General features: G+C 45.0%; 1 long non-coding RNA gene across 1 annotated transcript; it reads left to right on the top strand.

Moving 5' to 3' along the window:
• The first annotated feature begins 1936 nt into the window (after positions 1 to 1936).
• LOC115247581 (uncharacterized) lies at positions 1937 to 4292 on the top strand. Its single transcript, XR_003886627.1, has 3 exons — positions 1937 to 1966; positions 3314 to 3453; positions 3598 to 4292. It is a non-coding gene; the product is annotated as an uncharacterized lncRNA (long non-coding RNA).
• The last annotated feature ends 6952 nt before the right edge of the window (positions 4293 to 11244 follow it).

Raw genomic sequence — 11244 nt, 5'->3', positions numbered from 1 at the left:
GGTTTGCTGTCATCAGTCTCTCTTGTCCTTGTCCTCTCACTCTCCCACACACACACACACACACACACACACACACACACACACACACACACACACAGTGGTGTCATGACTGTCAGGTAGCTCATAGAAAGAGACAGAGCTTTCAACGCACAAACATGCAGGTAGTGAGAGAGGCAGAATTAACCTGTTGTTTATCTTGTCATTAATCTGTTGTGTGGCAGTTGTGTGCGTAAAACACACACACACACACACACGTGCACACGCACACACAGTGATTGTGCTGACAGCCAAAGCTCACTCCAAACAAAGCACTCCTTTCCTGTCATCATGATGACTCTCACACCTCCACTCTATCAACAGGCAGATAGGAACACGCACACACACACCTTAAGCAGCCATGTCTGGTTTATTGAGTCCCCTGTGGATTCAATATCTATGACTGCAACACCTTCTGCTATTGGACCACACAGAAAACAAACCGGATACATAAGGCAATTAAATCTGGCCACATCTTCCATGTTTAGGTCAAGCTTGTACAGAGACATGTTTATTTCTGTGTCTGTGTGGAGCCTTTTATATTGGGCTACATGGGAAATCAGTCATGACCAGAAATCAGATGAAGGTTGTAGCTGTAAAGCCAAAGACAGACCGTCATCAGCTACAACTGCACAATTGTTATTGAAGGCATCATCTTTCTTTGTTGGACTGACTGGATTTAGGACTTGGATTTGGACTGATAAACCAATACTGGCTCTACGATCACCCCCACTTCCATGTGCTGTTAAAAGAATCCTCCACAACACAGCCTGGTCACATTCGGACCCAGCAGGTGTGATGAGGTTACAGGGACTGGTGAAACACCTCTGAAAGAAGTGAAAGCTAAATGTCTGTATAGTCCCAGAAGGAGAGAAGAAAGAGAGAGTCATGGAAGAAAAGAACCAGCTTTGATTAAACTAATCAAAGGTCGGCATTGGGAAGAGATAGGCCCTTTATACTGAGGGTTAATGCGTTCAATGGAGGACAGGTGTGCTGAGAGTGGGAGGTAAATGGGAGATTAAGACCAGGTGCGTGCGTTCCTGCCTGCTCCTGCGTTTGTGCGTGGGTGCAAGGTGGAACTAGGCCTGTAGGCCACACCGACTCACACCGATGCAGATAATGGAAGACCAACAAGGGAAACAATGATGATGTTATGGTTCAGGTAACCTAAATATGTTTAAATGTGACATTAAAGCTATTTTCAATATAAAATGAAAACAAATCATCTTTTGCGTTCCTCCCCACCACAGATCTCCAGGTGAAAAGTCTATGAAACACCAGTGACATAGCAGATAGGCAGTGAAGTTAGGCCTCTGATTGGTTGCCAGTCAGGGGAGGTATTCTGTAGCCTGAGAGTGATGTTAGAACATTAACATCATGAACCCTGCATCATTTAATTGCTGTGTTACAGTTCAGTGACAGCTATCAGCTAAATAAGCTGTCACGCATGTAACCTAATGACTGACTAGCAATTATGCTACTGAATCAAAAGGCTTTCGTCTGGTGATTTTCTCCCTTCAGATTCCTTCAAAGTAATTTCTGTACGTATTGTGAGGTGAAGGAACAACATTACAACAGAATATATTATTGCTTTGATATATTCTTAGAGTCCCTGATGGCTTTGTGGGTTTTAGAGTAGTTTGAAATGTCACTTCTACAGCCAGTTTTGAGAGCAGGAACTGCATCAAAGGGAGCATTGAGGAGGTGGAGATGATGCAATTCTACAACTATAATATCAGGATGTGAGGTCAGGTGGACATTTGACATATTATTAGCTGAGCAACCAATCCTGCACCATTATCCAAGAAAATGCATATTGATGCCTGCCTGATCAGGCATGTCTGGCTGAACCGCTCTGATGTCTGTCATTGTGCAGCACACACACGCAAGCTCCGGCTGGAGTTGAGGGCTGAACCTGCGCGTGGAGATGGTGAGAACATCAGTGATGAAACCATAGCCTGCTGGGGATTTTCATTATTAAATCAGAAAAAACGTATTGCAGAATTGCATTAATAGAAATAATGTGAAGGTTTAATCGATGGCAAAAGTCAGACTCAAAGAAGGCAAACTCAAGTTGATTTCAGTCATGTGACTGTTTCTAGTTCTCTGTCTTTCATTATGGTTCTGTTATTGTCAGCAAAACTACCCAGAAAGTACAATGACACGACAGCCGCCTCGCACGCTCGCCTCACATTATATTGATGATCTGAGTAAAAGAAAAATGAGGAAGAGAGAAGTGTTGGTCTGTCATTGGAGTCATCAGTAACTGTCACCACTGCAGCACAGGCTTAATTAACAAGCTCAGTTGTTAGCATGGCTGCCGTCTTCTTCTCTCCCTCCCTTGCCGAACTGAATAGGGATGCCTGATTATTCTGTGCTGCAGTCGCAGCCAATTACAGGCTCCAAACGGCGCAACATTAATCAAACCTTTAGTACCGTGGCAAACGCAGAGGTATCAGATTGCAGAGGGGCGCAAAACTAATATGTCACTGTCGCCGGTGGTTGCGCAGGCATTTAGCAGCTAGCATTAAGGAGACGGGGGAGACGGGTTATCACCTGGGTGTAATATGGAGTCTGATCTGGAAACCATTAGCATGACATGGCAGCAGAGTCGCACAGCCTGTTCTCACCCCAAACTATTTTTTTTTAATCCCCCCCCACTGCCACCTTGGGCTCTCCCCTCCCTCTCCTCTCTTTTATTCTCCCCAGCAGACAGACAAGACCAAAGTAGAGGAGGATAAATTGGGGAAGGAAGGAAGGAAGGAAGGGAGGGAGGGAGGGAGGGTGTGAACTGGATGAATAAAAAAAGATGACATGAAGAAGTAATGACAAATGAACAAAAGGAACTGGAGGGACACTAGAAAAGAAAAGTGTGAATCTTTAGGGAAGAAGAAATCAGAGCAAGTTAAAATAATCTTAGCTTTATTAATCAAAATATCCAATTAAAACTTGATTAATTCTACAGGAATTTTTAGACCAATTGAAAGGAGCATCCCAAATTTCACACTGAAAATCATCGTTAGACATTTCCTGACCCATGTTTTACCTGGAAATGCAGGTAAATGTGGCGTGAGAAGTGAGCCAGAATGAAACTTTGTTGTCCTCCAACACTTTTCAGTCACCGCCTACATGTTTGCAAGTCCATATTTATGTTTGATCAATTTAATATCCATTAACTATATGAGACAGTAGATAAAGACTGAAGGATCATGATTTAGAACCTTCAAACTGTTTTTATTTGCTCCTGATTCTAGCTCCAATTTCTCTATATTACCAGAACAAGACTCCAGGCTTTATTTTTAAACACAGGGATAAGGTGGCGACAAGGTGACCATCTTTGTTTATGTCCTAAAACCCAAGAACAATAGTCCAGACAAATGAGTGCGACAGAGGCCGCTGCTTGCACACAGGCAAAAGGTTTGGTCCCCTTCTATATTTCAAGTTTTTAAAAAAGCGCTTCTTGAAAGAAAAACATACAGCTTAGGATCAAAAGCGGGATCCTAAAACTTAGAAGAAATATTTTTGCAGCCAAATCTTGTCATTTGTTCTTTGGTTCCTCAGACAGGGGCACTGGAATCGCCCCCGTATGCAGGACCACGACCCATAGAACCGTTTGCCACTCTCCCAGGGTTTGGCCTAAACCATCGAGCCACACTTGGAGCCAGCCGGAGGACATCGCTGTATAATGGCCCCATTAGGACAGATGATTAAAACCCAGCTGAAATGTGCTAAATGCCTGTGTCACTGAAGTGGCCTTTAAACAGGCATAAATAAACAAGAGTTATGCTGAAGCTTTGGGTGTGCACCCTGGCAGCATTATAAATTACAGGGTAATGATATTAAAAGCACAGAGTCGTTAAGATGCCAAGCAGATGCCATAAATCCAGACGTGGGCTCCCACTGGCTGTCCCCACGACGAGTAATTAAAGCAGATTTATGAGGCGCATTACATCAGTGCTAGATAGTTCATATATCAGCCTCCCGTATTGGACAGTCTGACAGGCGCCAAAAAATATTGTTTGAGTTCCCCGGCCCTTTGCAACCGAGAGGCCTCTCCCACCTCTCCATCTTTTGTTGTGTCAGTCCCGCGCAGGCATGATGGATGGACTGATCCACTCCTCCCTCGCTCTCCTCGCCGGTTCAGCTCCCCCTATCCTTCCTCACCGGGAGACTTGTGACAGAACCAAATAGCTTTATCTTGGCGCGGTCGCTTCTTCACCCAGGCACTCGTCTTTTCCTCCTCGTGACCGGTGAGAGAAGCCTCAAGACAACAGATAGAAAGGAAAGTAGATGCACAGCCACAAAGATTAACAAAAAACAAACCCAAAATAAAATAAAACAGCCCTCTCGCCCCTACTGATTGACAAGGATTCGCTATTTGGAATTGTGGTAAACCTGGACCGTCTGTTCTGACCCTTGTCTCTGTAAACGTCCAGAGACAGGAGGACAAACCCCTGCCGTCACCGGCTGGAAGAGGAAGGTTTGAGTCCCAGCCCGGGTTGTGTGAGCTGGTCTGACCGCTGAGCCAGGCATTACAACACACTCGTCGCTCGTGTTGCTCCTTCTGTGTTCACGAAACGGTTCAGTCTGTTTCAGATGACGTAACACAAGCTGCATTTCTCTCCCTGCAGGTTCATCCCCATAAAGCTCAACTCATACATATACATTTACACAGTTGTACAGGCTGGAATGGCTCGGTGCTTCTGGTCCTCCGTATATCTCAATAAAATCACCGCGCTCCTTTACTGGTGATGAACCTTAAATGCCCCCACAGGAAACACACACCGAGAGCCAGACAGCTTAATTGGTTCGGCTGTATGTAATTTTAATAGCCGTAATTAGACTGCTTTATTATAAAGAATCTCGTCATAAATCATGCGAAACAGAGCTGTGTGAAGATTTCCTGCCATTAGAGCTGCGAGGTGTGTGCAGGAAACATGGACATTCTTGCACTGGAAACTAAAATAAAGAAAAGACGGTTTAAAAAAAAAAGAAAGAGACGCAGTTGCTGATTTTAATGATCGCTGACAATTTATTATCACTATTAATTGATGCCTCTAAAGCAACAGATTAAAATCAGTGTGAAGAGTTGAGACAAAGTTCGGCAACCATTTGGATCAATCCAGTCACAAGACAGGGTGGAAGATTAACGTCACTTCAAATACGAGGTCGTAAACCTACTAATCATTAGGCTGCCCTCATCTGGCGCCACTCCATTTGCATTTTACTGTTCTTTTCCCCTTTTTTCACACCTTAGGTACGTTTACGTTAACCCAAACCTAAGGTTAAATCAAGAAATATATGGTTCTAAATCATATGTTACACAAACAAAGGAAAGCTGTAATATTAAATGCTTTCATACAGACCCACACACACACACACCCACACACACACACCCCAACTCACCTGTGGTGCGTGCCCTTTTCCCCACAGGCATTACCCCCAGTGCAGCATCACCATCGCCCCACATCCAGGAGAGCCACTTTTGAAGCCCCGTGCAACCCTCATCTCTGTCCCCCTGAATTAGCAGCTGTGACAAGCACGCGCCACAGGAACCGACAATGCACCTCCACGCGGGCGCGCGTGCGCCTCGTGTGTGTGTTCACACACTCAGGAGTTGCTTTATCTTTTAGACTGATAGTTTTAAGTCTCCATAATAATAATCCAGGATGTGGTGCTGAATAGTGAAGAACGGCTGTCTCGTTTTAGTTGCTGAGACAGTTACAGCGACCAGCTGGCTTCACTGGAGTGTGTAACAGCACTTCGTGTCTCCAGCAATTCACAGGTTTAATATACCTGTTAAATCATTTCTCTGGATGGAGGAGAAAACTGGGACAGTTTTTGGTTGGGTCAGTGTTTGATTGTTCTGTTTAATTAGGTGAGGTATAATTAGAAGCTGTGCAGATTTGTAGGCTAATTAAGGCGTATTAATGCCATTGAACATGTTCCATCCATGATGTCAGTGCAGCACAATGAGGGGAATAGCAACTGAGGCTAAGGACCTGGGACTTAGACCTGACTTGGAGTTTTATCCAGTGACCTGGACCCTGGTAACCTGGACTGATGCTCCGATCTGAATGCTGAGGCCTGGAGACGGACTCGCTGTAACAATAAATTCTGTCCACACTAAGGTTTAGTATGTGGGCTGACAGCTTTTGGTTCTTGCTATTAAAGAACATCTCCAGCAGAACTATGGGTGCACAGTTGGTGTAACATTATTACTGACATGAAACCATAACCTCTGTGTTCCACCCAGGCCTGCATCTTAACTGGGTTTGGGTCCGTGGACGTGAAGGAGCTCGCATGTCGATCTCAGGCCTGGCAGATATTCACATGAGAACATTAAAAAGCACTTCTGGTCATATTTCATTCTGGTTGTTGTTTGGATTTTTAAAAAAAAAATCCTTTCAGAAGGTAAAATATTACAGAAGAGGCAGACGAGGCGGATGAGTGTTTGAAAGGCGTTGTGTCTCGTCTCTGGACAGGCGGAGAATGAGAATGAGAAAAAACACCAGTGTGCAGCCAAGAGTAGCCCAGCCACTCCATCATCGTGATAGGACTTGTCATTTCTCCCTCTCCTACTCCTGCACTCCCTTCTGCTCCCTTTGGTGGAGGGGGGGGGGGGGGGGTGTAAAGTTCACTCCTGCCTAATTTATCAGCCACCCTCCCTCCACAGCCTGATGCACTCATTAGCTACACAAACTGACACACCGCCCGAGTCAACACCCTCAATCATTGTCTTTTTGCAACAAGAAGTCCACACCAGTTAATTAAGGTTAGTAAATGCTAAATTGGCCCATGACCCTGGGAGGTTTGGGTGGAGATGAGTAGATCTGGGTGAGGTCTGGACGTGCCCTGGGTGTGTCTGCCAGGGGCATCAGCAGAGCAAGCTAGCAACATCCTTCTGCTAAACGTTATTAGCTTTTTACTTATAGAATGCGACGAAGGAGAGGCGTTCAAACTTTAGATCTTTCTGGTATTATGATACTTTTTCAAGCTGTAGATTCTCAATAATCTATCATGTTTTGCCCTCCTGACTGACTTCACTTGAGTGTTCACAAAATAATGTGTTTACCAGCAGCATTATAGTCTAGGTGACTAGGAACAGCTAACAGGTGCTTCTGGCTCAGTCCCTTCTAAGGCTACAACCTGCGGTGCCCTGTTTTGACTGTTTATTTCCAGCCAACCAGCTGCCCTGCATGTTTATATTACTCTCATAAGAGCAGATGGAATATGGGTTGCTGCAGCTCCACAGCTTATGATTAATGAGCAGCTCTCGGAGGCTCATGTGCTGCCTCCACACAGCAGCGATATGTCTTTTTGGGCCCGACATTTTGTATCCTCCATGAAAAACGAGCTCCTTGGTGTCGTTCATTATGCTGTTCGACTGCCAGAACTCCCCCATGCATATTCCTACACGCTAACACTCGTGACACGCTTGCGCTGCATGTGGGTGTCTGTGTCACTTTGCATTGAACTCACTTATCGAGACAGCCATCCAATGAAGCGCACGCTGAGGGATGACTTAATCACAATTTTGAGGAGACAAGTAAATACAGGAAGACTTAACAGCCAAAAACGAAGGATTTCAGGGCTCATAGAAAGGACACAGCACGTTGAAAACACTGGCACAGCAGGAGAGTAGGCACAGGCACACCGACAAGAGGAGGGTTCGTAATCGTCATTCCCCTTTTGAAATTACAATTCTAATTTGGTCTCTTGGAAAATGGAATCCATTTCTCTGAATGCTAGCGACAGATTATTCCCCACATCTACCCCGTGGAAGCAAGTACCGCAGATAAGAACTCTCATATACTTTCATGTAAACACACACAGCACTGTCACACACTGTCGCACACACAGATAAACACACTCCTTGCTACTCAGCACTCTCTCTCTCAAGGGCACGTTCCAATAAAGCAGCATTGGAAAAGAGCCATCTGATGGATTGGTCCTGGAGACAGCAGAGCGGGCAAATCCCCTAATGTGGCATAAATAAGGCCACCGTGCTCCAATCGCTCTCTGCAGACAATGTAAATTATATTGTCAGGCACGGTCGCTTCCCCGCTCGCTGTGCAGCTAACAAGAGTCACCTGCCAAGGCTCGACAAGGAAGGGAGGAGTTCCGAGTGGGAAGAGATCGGGGAATTAATTAAAGTCACAACCCGCCTGCTCCACAAACACGCGCACACATAAACAGATGTGCAGCCACACAAACAGGTACATGCGTTTGATTTATTTCCCTCGCTCCTCCGCGCTCTCCTTCCTCCCGCTCCAGTGGCGCAGAGTGAAGGTCGATGCGACGGCCCTGCCGGGGATCGGAGGCGCAGCCATTTTGAGGCTCCATGTGCAGACTCTCAAGGGGTCAACAAAGTCAACACAGAGGTCTGTCAGAAATGTTAAGTGTGATGCATTGACTTCCATCACATCAGAGGTTCCCACAGCTGCCTTGGAATGAGCTGCAGTAAAGATGAGAGATTTGGTGTGAGCATTTGTTGGCTGCAACCAGAGTTTTACTGAAATCGTCCTTCCTGTCAGCTGTTCTTTGTCATGTTGATTCCAAGAGTTTGTCAGCGCACAGCTGTTTTAGTTTTGCACTATTCGAGTCCCAAAACTGTTTCTATGGAGAAAATTAATACAACCTGGAAGATCTTGCTCTACCCCCCACCCCCTCTAAAACCTTATCAAACATGAAGCTATACACCGATGACGAGCTCTCTAACCCACACAAACGTGTGGTGGCCTGGTGAGATCAGATTAATCCAATTAAAGACCAGTCATTTGAAAATATGGTTGATAACCTCCATTAGTCCACTAGCAGATGCTTAACATTGAGGTGGGACCTCAAGCTTGTCGTTCTAAGGTAAACAAAGGTTCCTTCTTTTCAGTGAGGGGGACTCATTGCAGTAATCTGATGCAATTTCAGATTAATCAAGGATCATTTAAAGCAAATGGCATCTCTCAAACAAGTATTTAATTAAGCCCACAGGTGCTGCAGGGTGCAAGCTCCCATACATAGAAACAGATTTGTGCTCTCTCTGTCAAATATTTCCTCCCATTGCAGGCTAAAAAAAGTGTTTCCCACTGCTGACAGGGAGAATGGATGGCCTCCATTATGCCTGGCTACAAACACATTCCACCAGGATGAAGGGGCTGTAAATTATCCTGAGAGAGAGCAGCTTAGGCCAAAGCTGAGCCGTTCCCCCCAGTCCTTCTAATGGGGGCGACATATCCACCGTCTGCTCCATATAGCATCACACGGTCCAAATCCAAACACAGACTGTCACCTATGTGTATAAACAGACCGTCACTAAAGCACTCTTTGGATCAGACACCTGGGAAAAGTCCTTGAACTCATCACCCGAATAAACAAGTTGCGCCTGGGACTCCTGGTGGCTTCTGCGCAGCGAGCTGCACACTGACTCCTCTGAAAGGTGCGGGGATGTGGAATGCCATGGCGGTAGCATCAACAGAATGTTGAGGTCAGATTGAGTTCACATGGCACAACAGCTGGTAGCAGCTCGACAGCCATCAGCGACTTCTGAGCCTTTGCCTGGTGACATGTTAAAATGATGAGTGCGTGAACATAAATCATCATCAGTAGTAAAAATGTCAGGCATCATTGTGTTAAACCCCCAGAGCCTGCCCGCCTTGTGTGACGGAACCCATCCAGTCTGACCCTGCAGCACTGATGCTAATCTGAACCTGCTCTTTGACAGATGATAATAAAACTATGGTTAACTGTTTTACGGTTAACTTTTTTCCCTCATTCGTTAACACTTTGCTTGTGGTCCTATCATTCCTTACATGTGACTGCGACTGGTGTTTATTTGAAAGGTTAGTTCAATCAAACAAAAAAACCATTCAGTTCATTAGCAGTGTTAACTTAAGGCTGTAAAAATACGTCCCCTTTTTAAGCCTTGGCAGCCATCGAACCAAGTTGTGTGTTTATACAATCATCCAATTTTAGGCTCAGCTGTCAATCTTTGTCATGTTTTTATGGCCTCAAATAACTAACTGAACCAAACTACTCTATTTTCCATCCCTCAGCAGCGAGTTCTGAGGAGGTGGAGCTCATGTAGTTACTGCAGTCAGCCACCAGGGGGTAGTTTAAATTCTTGCTACTTTATTTTTCTAAAGGTTAAATACTGCCCATCTTTATTAGATGGTTTTCAGGCTGAAATTAGTGGGCTGATGAGGGATTTTCTAACGCTGATCGACCCACTTCTGACCTCCCGGGGGGATTTCCTGCGCATGACAGACAGCTATATCAACATTTAATTTAGCGGAACGATTCGGGATGCCTTTCACATTGCAGGCGAGACAAGGCGAGATGCAATTGCAGGGTCATTTGAGCCGGGACAAAATGCCACGACAAGCCTTTCACATTGCCATAAAGAGCCGCATCGATCTGAGACGACGCGTGAAGTTGGTGCAGCTAGAAAGTGGCTTTACAGCTTTAAATATCAATATCTGGTACCCCTCAACGGATTTTTAAAAGTAAAGAAAATATATCTCTATTTTTTTTAAAATAAAACTGAGCTAATTGAGCCTTTAAAATAAAGAAGGCTATCTCCTCTTTTCCACATACCCTTTCACACTAAGCACAGGACAGATAGCTCCAGGGTCCCAACCGAGGCAGAACGGGCCCCGGTGACAGGTTGCGTTATACCTGGGTGCTGACAGAGGGAAAAAGGGGGTCAGCCAGGCTGTCAGGACTGAGCAGACTCGTGGCTGTGACAGGAATGGGAGGTGGAGAAGTGAGGTGGGATACCTGGCTCCATTTGTTGGGTCAAGTTTTGAGTGACAGGCGGCGGAGCTGTGACACATGGAGAATTCCAGCACATGTGGCCTTGAGTACACACTCCAAAGGTAGGAAAACAGAGCAGGAATGTAGTGGAAGGTTTTACCACCTTGTAAAACTGTCATGACTCTTAACATAAATGTCGTTTACTGGGGAAAAATAATAAATTAATCTTAATTTTAATCTAATATGCAGCAATGTAATAGATTCCACTGAGTGAATATTTTAACCTCCAGGAGTGGAATCTGTATGTGAAAGTGCACTTTATATGTACTTAATGAATCCTTACATTTTTTTTACTTATATTCTCAGTTCAGTCTTCAGGGTTTTGGCCGAGAAGGGAAACTAAAGAGCTTTCATAAAACTACAATACCATCATTGTTTTAAATCTACACTCTACTGAGG

Source organism: Takifugu rubripes, chromosome 21 (genome assembly GCF_901000725.2).
Source record: "Takifugu rubripes chromosome 21, fTakRub1.2, whole genome shotgun sequence".
In the NCBI taxonomy this organism is placed as follows: domain Eukaryota; kingdom Metazoa; phylum Chordata; class Actinopteri; order Tetraodontiformes; family Tetraodontidae; genus Takifugu; species Takifugu rubripes.
This window is presented reverse-complemented; position numbering and strand designations above follow the sequence as displayed.